Source organism: Lepidothrix coronata, unplaced genomic scaffold (genome assembly GCF_001604755.1).
Source record: "Lepidothrix coronata isolate B3197 unplaced genomic scaffold, Lepidothrix_coronata-1.0 Scaffold6, whole genome shotgun sequence".
In the NCBI taxonomy this organism is placed as follows: domain Eukaryota; kingdom Metazoa; phylum Chordata; class Aves; order Passeriformes; family Pipridae; genus Lepidothrix; species Lepidothrix coronata.
Genome location: NW_016690186.1, coordinates 9,122,706 through 9,133,190, shown reverse-complemented (window position 1 = coordinate 9,133,190; position 10,485 = coordinate 9,122,706). Strand labels below are relative to the sequence as shown.

At 39.3% G+C, this 10,485-nt stretch overlaps 2 long non-coding RNA genes across 2 annotated transcripts; one reads left to right on the top strand and one right to left on the bottom strand.

The window, feature by feature from the left end:
* Window positions 1-141: 141 nt before the first annotated feature.
* On the top strand, window positions 142-2,125 carry LOC108505213. The gene is made up of 2 exons (XR_001877425.1): window positions 142-736; window positions 1,505-2,125. It is a non-coding gene; the product is annotated as an uncharacterized LOC108505213 (long non-coding RNA).
* A 3,576-nt stretch (window positions 2,126-5,701) lies between these two features.
* Window positions 5,702-9,503, bottom strand: LOC108505221. Its single transcript, XR_001877426.1, has 3 exons — window positions 7,499-9,503; window positions 6,526-6,597; window positions 5,702-6,386 (listed from the first exon to the last, which is right to left on the bottom strand). It is a non-coding gene; the product is annotated as an uncharacterized LOC108505221 (long non-coding RNA).
* Between the last annotated feature and the right edge of the window lie 982 nt (window positions 9,504-10,485).

Genomic DNA, 10,485 nt, shown 5'->3' with positions numbered 1-10,485 from the left:
GGCTCGGTCGCAGCCCTGCCCGCAGGGGAGGCAATCCTGGGCCTAGGGTGTCCCAGCAGCCGCCACCAGCAGCGGCTGCTCCGCGGCACGGCGGCCCCACGGCAGGTGCCATCCAGGGCCGCCTTCGGTGTCGCCTTGCCCCGGCGCTTTCCCTCAGGCAGGGAGGGTGTGGGGAGTCAGATAGGAGCAGCTGATGCAGGCGTGTGGAAACTCAGTCATTCTGGGGTAGGCAGCGTGTCCCCTTCCCAAACGCTGTTGTTTGCGCAGGACAGGAGTCCTGTATCGTACAGGAGGAAGAGGGGACATGGAGGCTTCCAAAGGCAGCACTGGTTAGTCAGCAATAGCTCTCTAAATATTTTACGTGAGACTGAAGAGTGCAACTGCTTTTCCACTTACCACTGCTAAGGCATTAGTGAGGAACGGAGAGATGTAGAGGTATGTCTAATTCCCAAGAGAATTTCTGCCTGCTCCTTTTCAGCTGTATGATTGTTGCTTGGAGGCCCTCATATGTTTACTAACTCAGATGCTCCCCCGTTCAGCTTCAGGAAAAGATGCACAGTATCTGCATCTTTTCTTTGGCAAAGTCCTAGGAGCACAGCTGATAACACAAAAATCTTGGAACTGAGCATCTGCTATTTGAGATGCAGGCATGCAGCATGGGACACAGAAGTACTTTGCCTCTCCTTATTTTATGGCTTGGTTCCATGAACTGCTGAGAGAAGACAAACCTTGCTTGGTGAGACTCTTCACTTCTTACCTTATCTGTGTTTTCTTGCTATAACCAAATTTTAAAATCTTAAAAAAAAAAAAAAGAAAAGAAAAAAAGAAAAAGAGATATGGCCTTTTTCAGTTGTTCTCCCTTACTAGGACAGATCTTACCATAGAGATTCTGCTCTGACATAAAGCATTCTCAGCCCGACATTTTCTTGTTCACTATGAACAAGCACTTGGATATTGCACCACAGCTTAACATAGAGAAATACTGAAAGGGACTTCAGCTTTCCATAGAGAGAAATGCTATCATCTTCATACTGTGTAACCAAACAGTCTGCTTGGTGCAGCAATGGGGGATTCCAACTCCTGCTTTGACAACTATCATGGAACCCCATTGTAATATCTAAAGACTTTGCAACCAAATGGTTGTTTCTGATTGCTTTGCTTATTTGGATTTGGGATTTTGAAACATCAAGCATGTTTTACTGTTCAATCTGACGAGCAGAGATCTTCTACTTATCACCTTCTTCTCAAGCAAAAGCAGTTTGTACAGTTTTAAGGATTTCTCATTAAAGAATCAGCATGATCAAAGTATGCAGAGTAATTAATTGATGTGTTAAGAAAAGTGAACTAATAAGAGCGTATTGCAGAGATCTGAAGAAATTTTAAAATATATGTCCAGTCAGCCGTCCAAAGCTTCTGGAAACATGGGGGGAGAGCTACTGCAGCCATTGAAAAGAGTATGGGAATTGGTAAGCAGAGGCAGGGGTTTGTTTCTTTTTCCCTTCAGCTGTTACAGAAACAGGAATCTGAATGGGTGGAAAACCTACTGTCATCAACACGGTGCTTCCTCTGCTGATGGAGAGCAGCCATATTCAGGTCTTGGTCCTGACTTGCTGGGAATGTGTGTTGGACACCACAGATAAAAGGATTTATCACGAAGGAACACTACAGTGTGAGCAGCTGGAGTGGATAGCTTAATTCACAGAACATGGAGGCTTCATCAACAACATGAATTTAGGAATCTTTGGAGAGACTAATTTGGCTGAACTGAGGACTAGACTTTAGGATGCAGAGGAACCTGCAATGTCCGAAGGAGGAAACTGGTTGTTCCTTGCAACAGATTGTTCTCCCGCATTCAAGTCCTATCCCCATTAAGCTGAAGAATCCTTGAGTCACCCAAAAACTAAAGAAAAGAAAAATCCCAAACATCTGAGAAAGAAGAGGACGCAGACTGTCCTTGGGTCTAGAAGGCTTATACGTGTTTGTATAAGTGCATATACATGTTTGACTGAGAAGTGAAAGATGTGGCTGTTGATGATTAGAGAAGGCCTTTGAGACATACAAAACCAGTTTAGTCAACAATTAAGAGAGATTGCATGCCTGGAAAAAAGATCCACTCCCACAGGTTGATGAGGTTTGTCTTTGTATTTGACTCCTCCCTACCTTGTGTTGGTTACTCATGGGAATATTAACAAGGTCAGATATGTGACATGCCATAGGCAAACTGAAACAAATTACATGTACTGAGAAGTACTCAGCTTTTTGTTTGTTTTTTTTTTCTACTATGTAAATATGTTGCTACACTGACAATACCAATAATGTTAATAACTTCCTTCTATTTCAAGCAATCCCCATCAGATCCTCCAGTTACAGTACTGGGGGTTTTTAAGTCTTTAAAAGGTTGTCCTCTGACCTACAATGCATTCTGCAGAGCTGATAAAGAAAAGGCTGTATGCTGCTCATATTACAAACACTTCCAAGCAGTTGAGTAATTGCATATTATATATGTATGAAAAAACAAGGTGGTCACTATGGTGTTTTGAACTCTAACTGCATTTTTTTCAGAGGAAGAGAGTTCTACATTCTCAGAAAGACTTGCTATTTGCACTATGGTCTCTGCTCTCTAAGTGCTTCATAAAACGATTGCCTCAACCCACCAGTAATGGATTATAGATTAAGCAGAAACGAAAGGGCACAGGATTGTTCTTTCATGTTGTCTCCCAATTTATTTTGCTTAAGCAATAGATAATAATTGACAGAAGCAATTGAAGAGTCACAGTTTGATTTGCCTTTTTTAACTAGGAGGCTGCACTAGGTTGTCTTTATGTTATTTTTTGTTAGGGGAGGCGGTTCTGTGATCATTTGGGGTTTGGAGTAGAGTCATTATGTTCTTACTGACATTCCAGTGGACAATTGCAAGCTGGTCCCACTGCAGTTCTCTGTAGTCCTGCTCTTGGACTGGATTTCAATAGGCAGCACTTCTGAGGTGGGGTAAAGTGACTTTAAACCTCAGAGTTTTAAATTTGATGTGCTGTTTGATTTTATTTTTTTTATATTTTTTTTACCTTTAGCATTCATATGACAAAATGGGAAAAATATCTTTTGTCAGTGTGACCTATCTTGGGAACATTTAAAAAGCTCCAAATCCATGCATAAAACATCTGAGAAGTTTTCCATTAAAGCAGGGAAGAAGGCTCTTAATGTTGCTAATATTTATTATCAGCAGGGGAACGGGAAAAAAAGCGCCTTTGAAAAATTCAATTCAGCATTTCTTAAGCCTCCCTCATGCATATTATAGATTTTTCTTTCCTTAAAGTATGAATGAAGTAGGGAATTAATGAAGTCAGTGAAAATGTTCGATGTTGGAGGCTCTTCAAATTTCAGAGGAAGAAAGCCAGGCTGTGTTTATGTTGGTACTCTTAGTGCTCGTGAAAAAGAATCAGTAATTGCGGCACTAGGAATAACTGCTTCTGCTTGTCCCCTTCTTGAGCTTTGCTAGTCTTGCTATTATCTCTCTATTCCTATGCATCCTTATGTTTTTATTCCATGGTTCTTCACTCCCTCGTGAAGTATTTCTCAGCCCTTTACAGTGGTAAAATTGGAAGGAACATAGGATTCAAAAGGAATTTTTTGGGTCATGTGTTGGTGGATGAGAAACTCAACATGACCTGGCAATCATTTGCATCCGAGAAGGCCAACAGCTTCCTGGACAGCACCAAAAGGATTGTGGCTAGCAGGGAAGAGAGATGGTTCTCCCCCTCTACTTCGTCCTTGTGAGACCCCACCTGGAGTACTGTGTCCAGCTCTGAGGTCCTCGGCACAGGAAAGATGTGGTCCTGTTGGAGTGGGTCCAGAAAAAGGCCATGAAGATGATCAGAGGGCTGGAGCACTTCTCCTGTGAAGGCAGGCTGAGAGAGATGAAGTTGTTCATCCTGCGGAAGAGAAGGGTCTAGGGAGACCTTACAGCAGCCTTTCAGTACTTAAATGGGGCTACTTAAAGAGAGCTGGAGAGGGACTTTTTACAAAGGCTAGTAGTGGTAGGACAAGGGGAAATTGGCTTTAAACTGAAAGAGGGTTGATTCAGAGATTTTAGTAAAGTTGTGGATGTCCCATCCCTGAAAGTGTTCAAGGCCAGGTTGGATGGAACTTCAGGCAACCTGGTCCAGTGAAAGGTGCCCCTGCCCATGGCAGGAGGGTTGAAACTGGATGATTTTCAAGGTCCCTTCCAACCCAGGCCATTCTAGGATTCTATGATAATTTGATCTAACTTCTTCCCTTAAACTTTGATTTAACTTCTTCCCAATTAAAATGTATTTCAATTCAGCAGGTGTAGCAGGTGTTGTTTCATTCTCTGTTTAGGTGGTTGAAGATATCTTCAACAGCTGCTGCAACAGGAAGTCTTCTCAATATTTGTCTCCCTTGGGATAACTCTGGCAGGATCTAAACTACATGAAACCAGTTCCCTGCCTTTGAATACAGGTGGAGAACTGCTAAACACAAAATTGTGGTTAGTAGAGCATCAGACCAATTTGGTTCATAATATAAAAATTCTAAAACATTTATTTAATATTAAATATTATTTAAATAACATTTAAATATTTAATATTTAAATAAAACTTTGTTTTGTATAGTGTAAAATGTTCACAGAAGAGTTACAACGAATGTTAAAATTCTTTGCTATATAGCTGAGTGTAACTCTCACAAATGTCTATTAATTTAAAATTGATTGTTTTGTTCAGAAATCAAAGATCCAGGACATGTTGAAAACTGAGAATATGAGACAGTACAGTATAAAATAATTTGAAAGCGAGCGAATATATTGAGAGCATTTATCTTACCAATTTTTTTTCATTAAAAATGTTAACAGAAGCTACTACAGGACTTAGAGAATTTTTGTAGGAGTACAGTAGAGTACAGGGTGTTGAATCTAGGTTAAATTTCATTCTGTCTCCAAGGAGTATTTACTGTAGCATAAAGTAAAACATTCTCAATTTCATTTACCTATTTTCATTCCTTCATAATCCCTTCAAAGAGGATAAAAATTTGTATCTGGTATTTCAAACACAAACCCAAAGCATTTTAGAATGCTTTATAGTAATGTCACCCACCCCCAACCAAATAAGTTCCATATACATTTGGTAAACTCTTGCTCTGCCTACATCAACAGTATGGCTCCAGCTCAATTCAGCAGAGTCAGAAATATGTCCAATTAATCTTTTTCTTTTAGACAATTTCATACATTTTCTTTAGCATGTTAAGGGTGAAAATTATTTAGAAGTATTAGACACAAATTTAAATGAAACATATTTTAAAAATGTTTACTTTATGCAAAACATTTGGCCTTGCTCAGCAGCAGATTTTTTTTTTTAATTTCTAGCTGTTTTTTTAATAAATACAGATTTCAACAAGTCTATTAGAGTGTACTGGAAATCTTACTTCTTAGAATTTAGGATTACATAATGATGTGACTGGGACTATTTTCTTGTGACAAAACATAGAACGTTTAGATTCTGCTTGAGTTACTCAATGTTTGTTACTATTTTGGCAGATTATTAAAATTAAACATGGATATTATTCGTTGCTTAAGTCACCTTTTAGGTATTACTTAGTGCATATTGAGTGCCTTTGTAATACAAGACAGACCTGTACTTGACTGTAAGCACACAATCAGCCACAGTGACTGCAACAAAAATTATCACGCAAATGAATTAGGAACATTCTTAAAATATCTTGATGAGTCATGGAGACAGTTTATTTTCCTATCAGTCTAAAAATATAACCTAGCTGGTTCTGATTACATCTGAGAATTTTAAGTGAGTACTTTCTTTACAATCTTTGCAATCAGGAAATTTAATATCAGGAAGGAATTAATGCCTCCTTTCAATGCATCAACTAATTTAAAAATCGTCTATGAATAAAACACCAACATGTGGCTAAACCTTTGAAAATATCAGTAAAATTATACATTTTTTAATCTTCTGAGCTGTGCTGAAGTAGGAGAATTTGTATAGATATTCAAACAGGGGTACATGGTATTGTAGTGTGTATGGCCTAGATTGCTACAGAATTTTTACTTATTTTGTTTTGTCTTTGAATATCTAAAACCAAGCTTAACCTCACAGATATGTTGTTTTCTCTCCACTCAAAATAGTTCAGCGTAGTAAAACTTAAAGCGTTAACCAAGGAAGAAGATTCCAGGATGCTCCTGTCACAGAAAAGTAATCTTCTTTATCCTAAAACACTTTTTTTCAACATGTGGAAGTTTTTAGCTAGATGCAGAAAAAAATTTCTTCTTTTTTAGCAGATCTCTGTGGGATTACTGTGGTTTCACAGCAGGAAGATGAAGTGACGTATGCATTATCTGTTCTCCGCTCAGCTGTTTTTCCTTCCTAGAAAAGAAATAGCAGATAGAACTCCTTAGGGAAAGAAACAACGTTATGGACAAGGTGGGTTAATACATTAACCCACTGATTACCAGAGGGTAATTTCATAGAGGGATACCAGTAGCAGAACGAAAACCAAACCCACCAAAGCAGTTTGTTGTGTTGCATGACCGACTTGCTCACTATCTGGCATTAACAATATTTCAATCTGCAGAAACTAGGAAAAAAAAATCAACGTCAATTATTCATGATATTTCTGAAAATTGAGGAAGAAAATTAGATTGTGTTATGGGTAATGAACCTGGTAAATAAAGCTGAGGAAATACAGTGCAACAAGTTAAGAGAACTGGGTGAATTTTAGCATTAATGGAAGGTTCATGGCCACGCGATGGCAGCAGAGGCTGAGGAGTTAGGGTTGTTTTTGACTATAAACTACGGATAAACCGGATATGCCCTGAAGTTCCTAACTGGTACTTCAGGTTCCAGAAAATTACGTTATGTACATTATGTACATTTTCATTTTAAAAGATGTGGCATGTTCATCAGACCTGAAGTTTCTGTGGAGAGGGGTTACATACTTTTCTTAAAAAAAAGCCCACAAAAATGAAAGAAAAATACATTTGGGGCAATTTTTTTTTTTACAGTAAAACTGTATTTTTCATCTCATTTGCCAATAATTCCATCTTTCTTCCTCACTTGTTGAGTTAGTTCCACCCAGAAGAGTGGGTGTATTTCGATAAAAACAAGGCAGTTGCTTACTTTTTCCTAATTTCTTTTCCTGATACTTTTGTCCACAGGAAAAAACTCCATTATAAAACCCCCTTTGGGGAAACCATAAAATTAAAATCTAGAATGCCTTCATTTTTCAAGGGGAGGACTAAAAAAACTTGCTTGTTGAACTGAGGAGGCAGAATTTTTGGACTCAGAGCAGTATAAATAATTAAGCTCTTTGTATTTTAAAAGGAAAACTACAATCTTCTCATTATATGTAAACTAGATGCTCTTTCTCAACTCCTAGGAAACTATTTATGTATGCCCTTCATATGAAAAATTATAAGAATTCAGGGTTTGTGCAAGATAGTAAACAAAACCTCAGAACACCACAAGTTAAAAATTACCTTTCCGAGAAGTTGAGATTTTTTTCTTCTGAAATGTATAAAAGCAGACCTTTCACATGGAATTCTCTACTGGAATAGGCACAGTTCCCTTTCTGCATTGCGTGTTCCAGATCCTACACTACAAGTTCGGGTTTAATCAAAAAAGACAGTCCAGAACTTCTACCAGAGTCTCTCTTCAATCCATGCAAATACTTATATTATGATTTTCTGCTGGAGCATGAAATTTTACAGAACTCAAAGGCAACCAGGTAGAGTTTAGGCAAGCAGCCTTCTGGAACAGCTTAGATGGATAGGATCATAGACTGGATGTCCTCCAAGGTCCTATTTCCTGTGACTCTATGAGGGTTGTCTTGAGGGCTGCCCTACCCTCTAGGAGGGTAGCAGCTGCTCTTACAAAAAGTCAATATGCTCTCCAACAATAACAAGATGTTTACAGGGATGTCATTAGGGTATGCACAGCACTGAATTCTGCACAAACCAGAGGTCTTCTCTCTTGGCCTCTCACTGGATTGCTCTAATATGGCAGGAAGTGGTGAGGAAGACCACAATCACCAGCTGGAGGATGGCATGACTCAGCAATATACATAATTTCGGGTAGCCAGAAGGGAACTCTGTTCAGTAGCTCATTTTGGGCATCCAGATTCCTGCACTGAATCATGTGAATGGGTCTTTGCAATTGCAGGCCAGTATGCCTAAAGCTCTCTGGACTTCCTTCCTCCCGCCTGGGATTCAGCTGCTCTGTCACGACTACCCGAGGTGTTCCAAGCGAGCCCTGCCTCACAGGGCAGGCAGCAGCACTGTTCAGGTAAATCAGGCCTCTGGCAGGTGAGCTTCAGTTGCTTCTGCTGCAGCAGCTTAAGGCATTACTGCTCTGCCAGTCTGCCCTGGTGGCCTCCTCATATAACAGGAACAGTGGGAGAAAACCACAGAGTCCTATTCCTCTACTGGTGCTAGGTTTGAGGAGGGTTATGAGCAAGCATGATTTCTAGACTGTAGACCCACAAAGCAAAGAAAGCAAAGAGAAAAAAACCCCCAATCTCCTAAATTTAGTAGTGAGGTTTTACATGGCATTTCCCCCCCACAATCTGAGGACTGAAAGATTAAATTACCTGGAGTATGAGCACATGGGTTCAGAAGGGAAAGTCCTGTTTAACCAGTCTGATACCCTTTTGTGATAAGGTCACATATCTAGTGAATGAAGGGAAGGTAATGGTTGCAGTTTTTCTGGATTTTAGTAAGGCTTTTGATATTGTCCTTTACAGCATCCTTCTGGACAAGTTATCCAATGGTGGGATGAGTAGGTTCACTACACAGTGGGCAAAGAACTGGCTGAAGGACAGAGCTCAAAGGGTTGTGGTGAGTGAGGCCACATCTTGCTGGTGGCTGGTCACCAGCGACGTCCCTCAGGGCTCAATTCTCCTCCTGTGCAATGAGGGGCAAATGCAAGTTTAGGAGATGTGATAAGCTCTCAGCACACGTTACGAGAAGAGAACAGTCCTAATGAGAGACCAGGGACTTGTTAGAGACAACTGAAAATCCACATCCATCTATTTTGTGTGCAACCAGCCAGCCAAGGAGCTAACCCTTTCTGCCTCACAAAAGGCCTTAAGCCAACAAGGGTTTTTCCAGCTGAAAAATTAATATGAGTTCTTTCCTAGAGGTGTTACTGTGACTAGTTTCCCAGTCTAAAGAAAATGCTGATTCGTATCTGAAAATGCTGTATTTGTTACTTTTCTTGTCACAACATGTTAATTGGATCCAACTTCCTATGGAATCTTCATCTTGTTTATACATTTGCTTGTTTATTTATCTCTAATTTTACTTCAGCTTCTTTTCAAAAAGCTCAAAGCTCTCTTTTTTCTTTTTGCTATCATGTTCTGATTCTTCTATTTCCATCCTTCTGTGAATCTCAAATAATCTTCAGGTGCTTACTCAGAATTAGATTCTGTTAGAATAAATTAGAATAATTGTTATTATTCTAGCACAAATGCTGATATATATTCTTGTGGCTGCTACCAGAAGAATATCATAAAGGACCACTAAATGCCCAACTTGACAAATAAATCTTTCCCCAAAGCTATATCCTTTTCCATTCTCTGTTGTCACTTTTTAAATCTCCATCTGAAACTGGTATTTATGGGTTATTTTGAAGGCTAATTCAAATAAAAGGTTTAAGAGCTAAATACCCTTTTTTCTTACTGGCTGGTTAAAAACCAAGCAGGTCCACAGAATATATAATATAATGTTTGATTCAAAGAGATAACATTGTAAAATATTTGAGATTCTGGAAAACCTAATCATGTAGCCAATGAGAATTTTGCAAGTTCCACAACTTTGTGGCCGTATAGGACTAGAAATGACAGGAGATTAGAGTGCAGAAATCAGTCATGTAATCATTGGCAAGTGAACATATCAGATCAGTCTATCCAGTCTTTATTTTCCACCATACAAATAAAATGGGACAAGCCTCTGTATTTTGAGCAACGGAGGACTCCCTGTTAGGGGAGCATTCACATTCAGTCCAAGAGATGCTGGGTTCCAGTTATTACGTATATTTTTGTTTGTCTAAGACACCTCTGAAATAATCCAGGCATCTTTAGAGATTTTGTTTTTTGCAAGTAAATCATCTGATAGAAAAAGCAGGTGAGTAGGAGGAGACGCAGGGGATTTTGTGATAGACAGAGCATGAGTTGTCAGTAGGATTATCAGGAGAGAAGAAGCTCCAGGATAGTATCTACCCACATGCATGGCTGCTGAACTGCAGCAGCAGCAGCAGACTCTCTTGTGGTCTGTAATTTAGGAGATATCCTTCTTGGAAAAATAAATGTAACTCTTCTGATTCTCTCCAGGAGAACTAATTCCGATCTCAGACTTTGATGGGATTTTCTGGCATACATTTTTTATCCAACTGTATCAAAGAGTAATCAAAAAAACGTGCCCTGGGTTATCCTTAGATATGCATGAACCAAGGCATGAAAAAGTAGAAT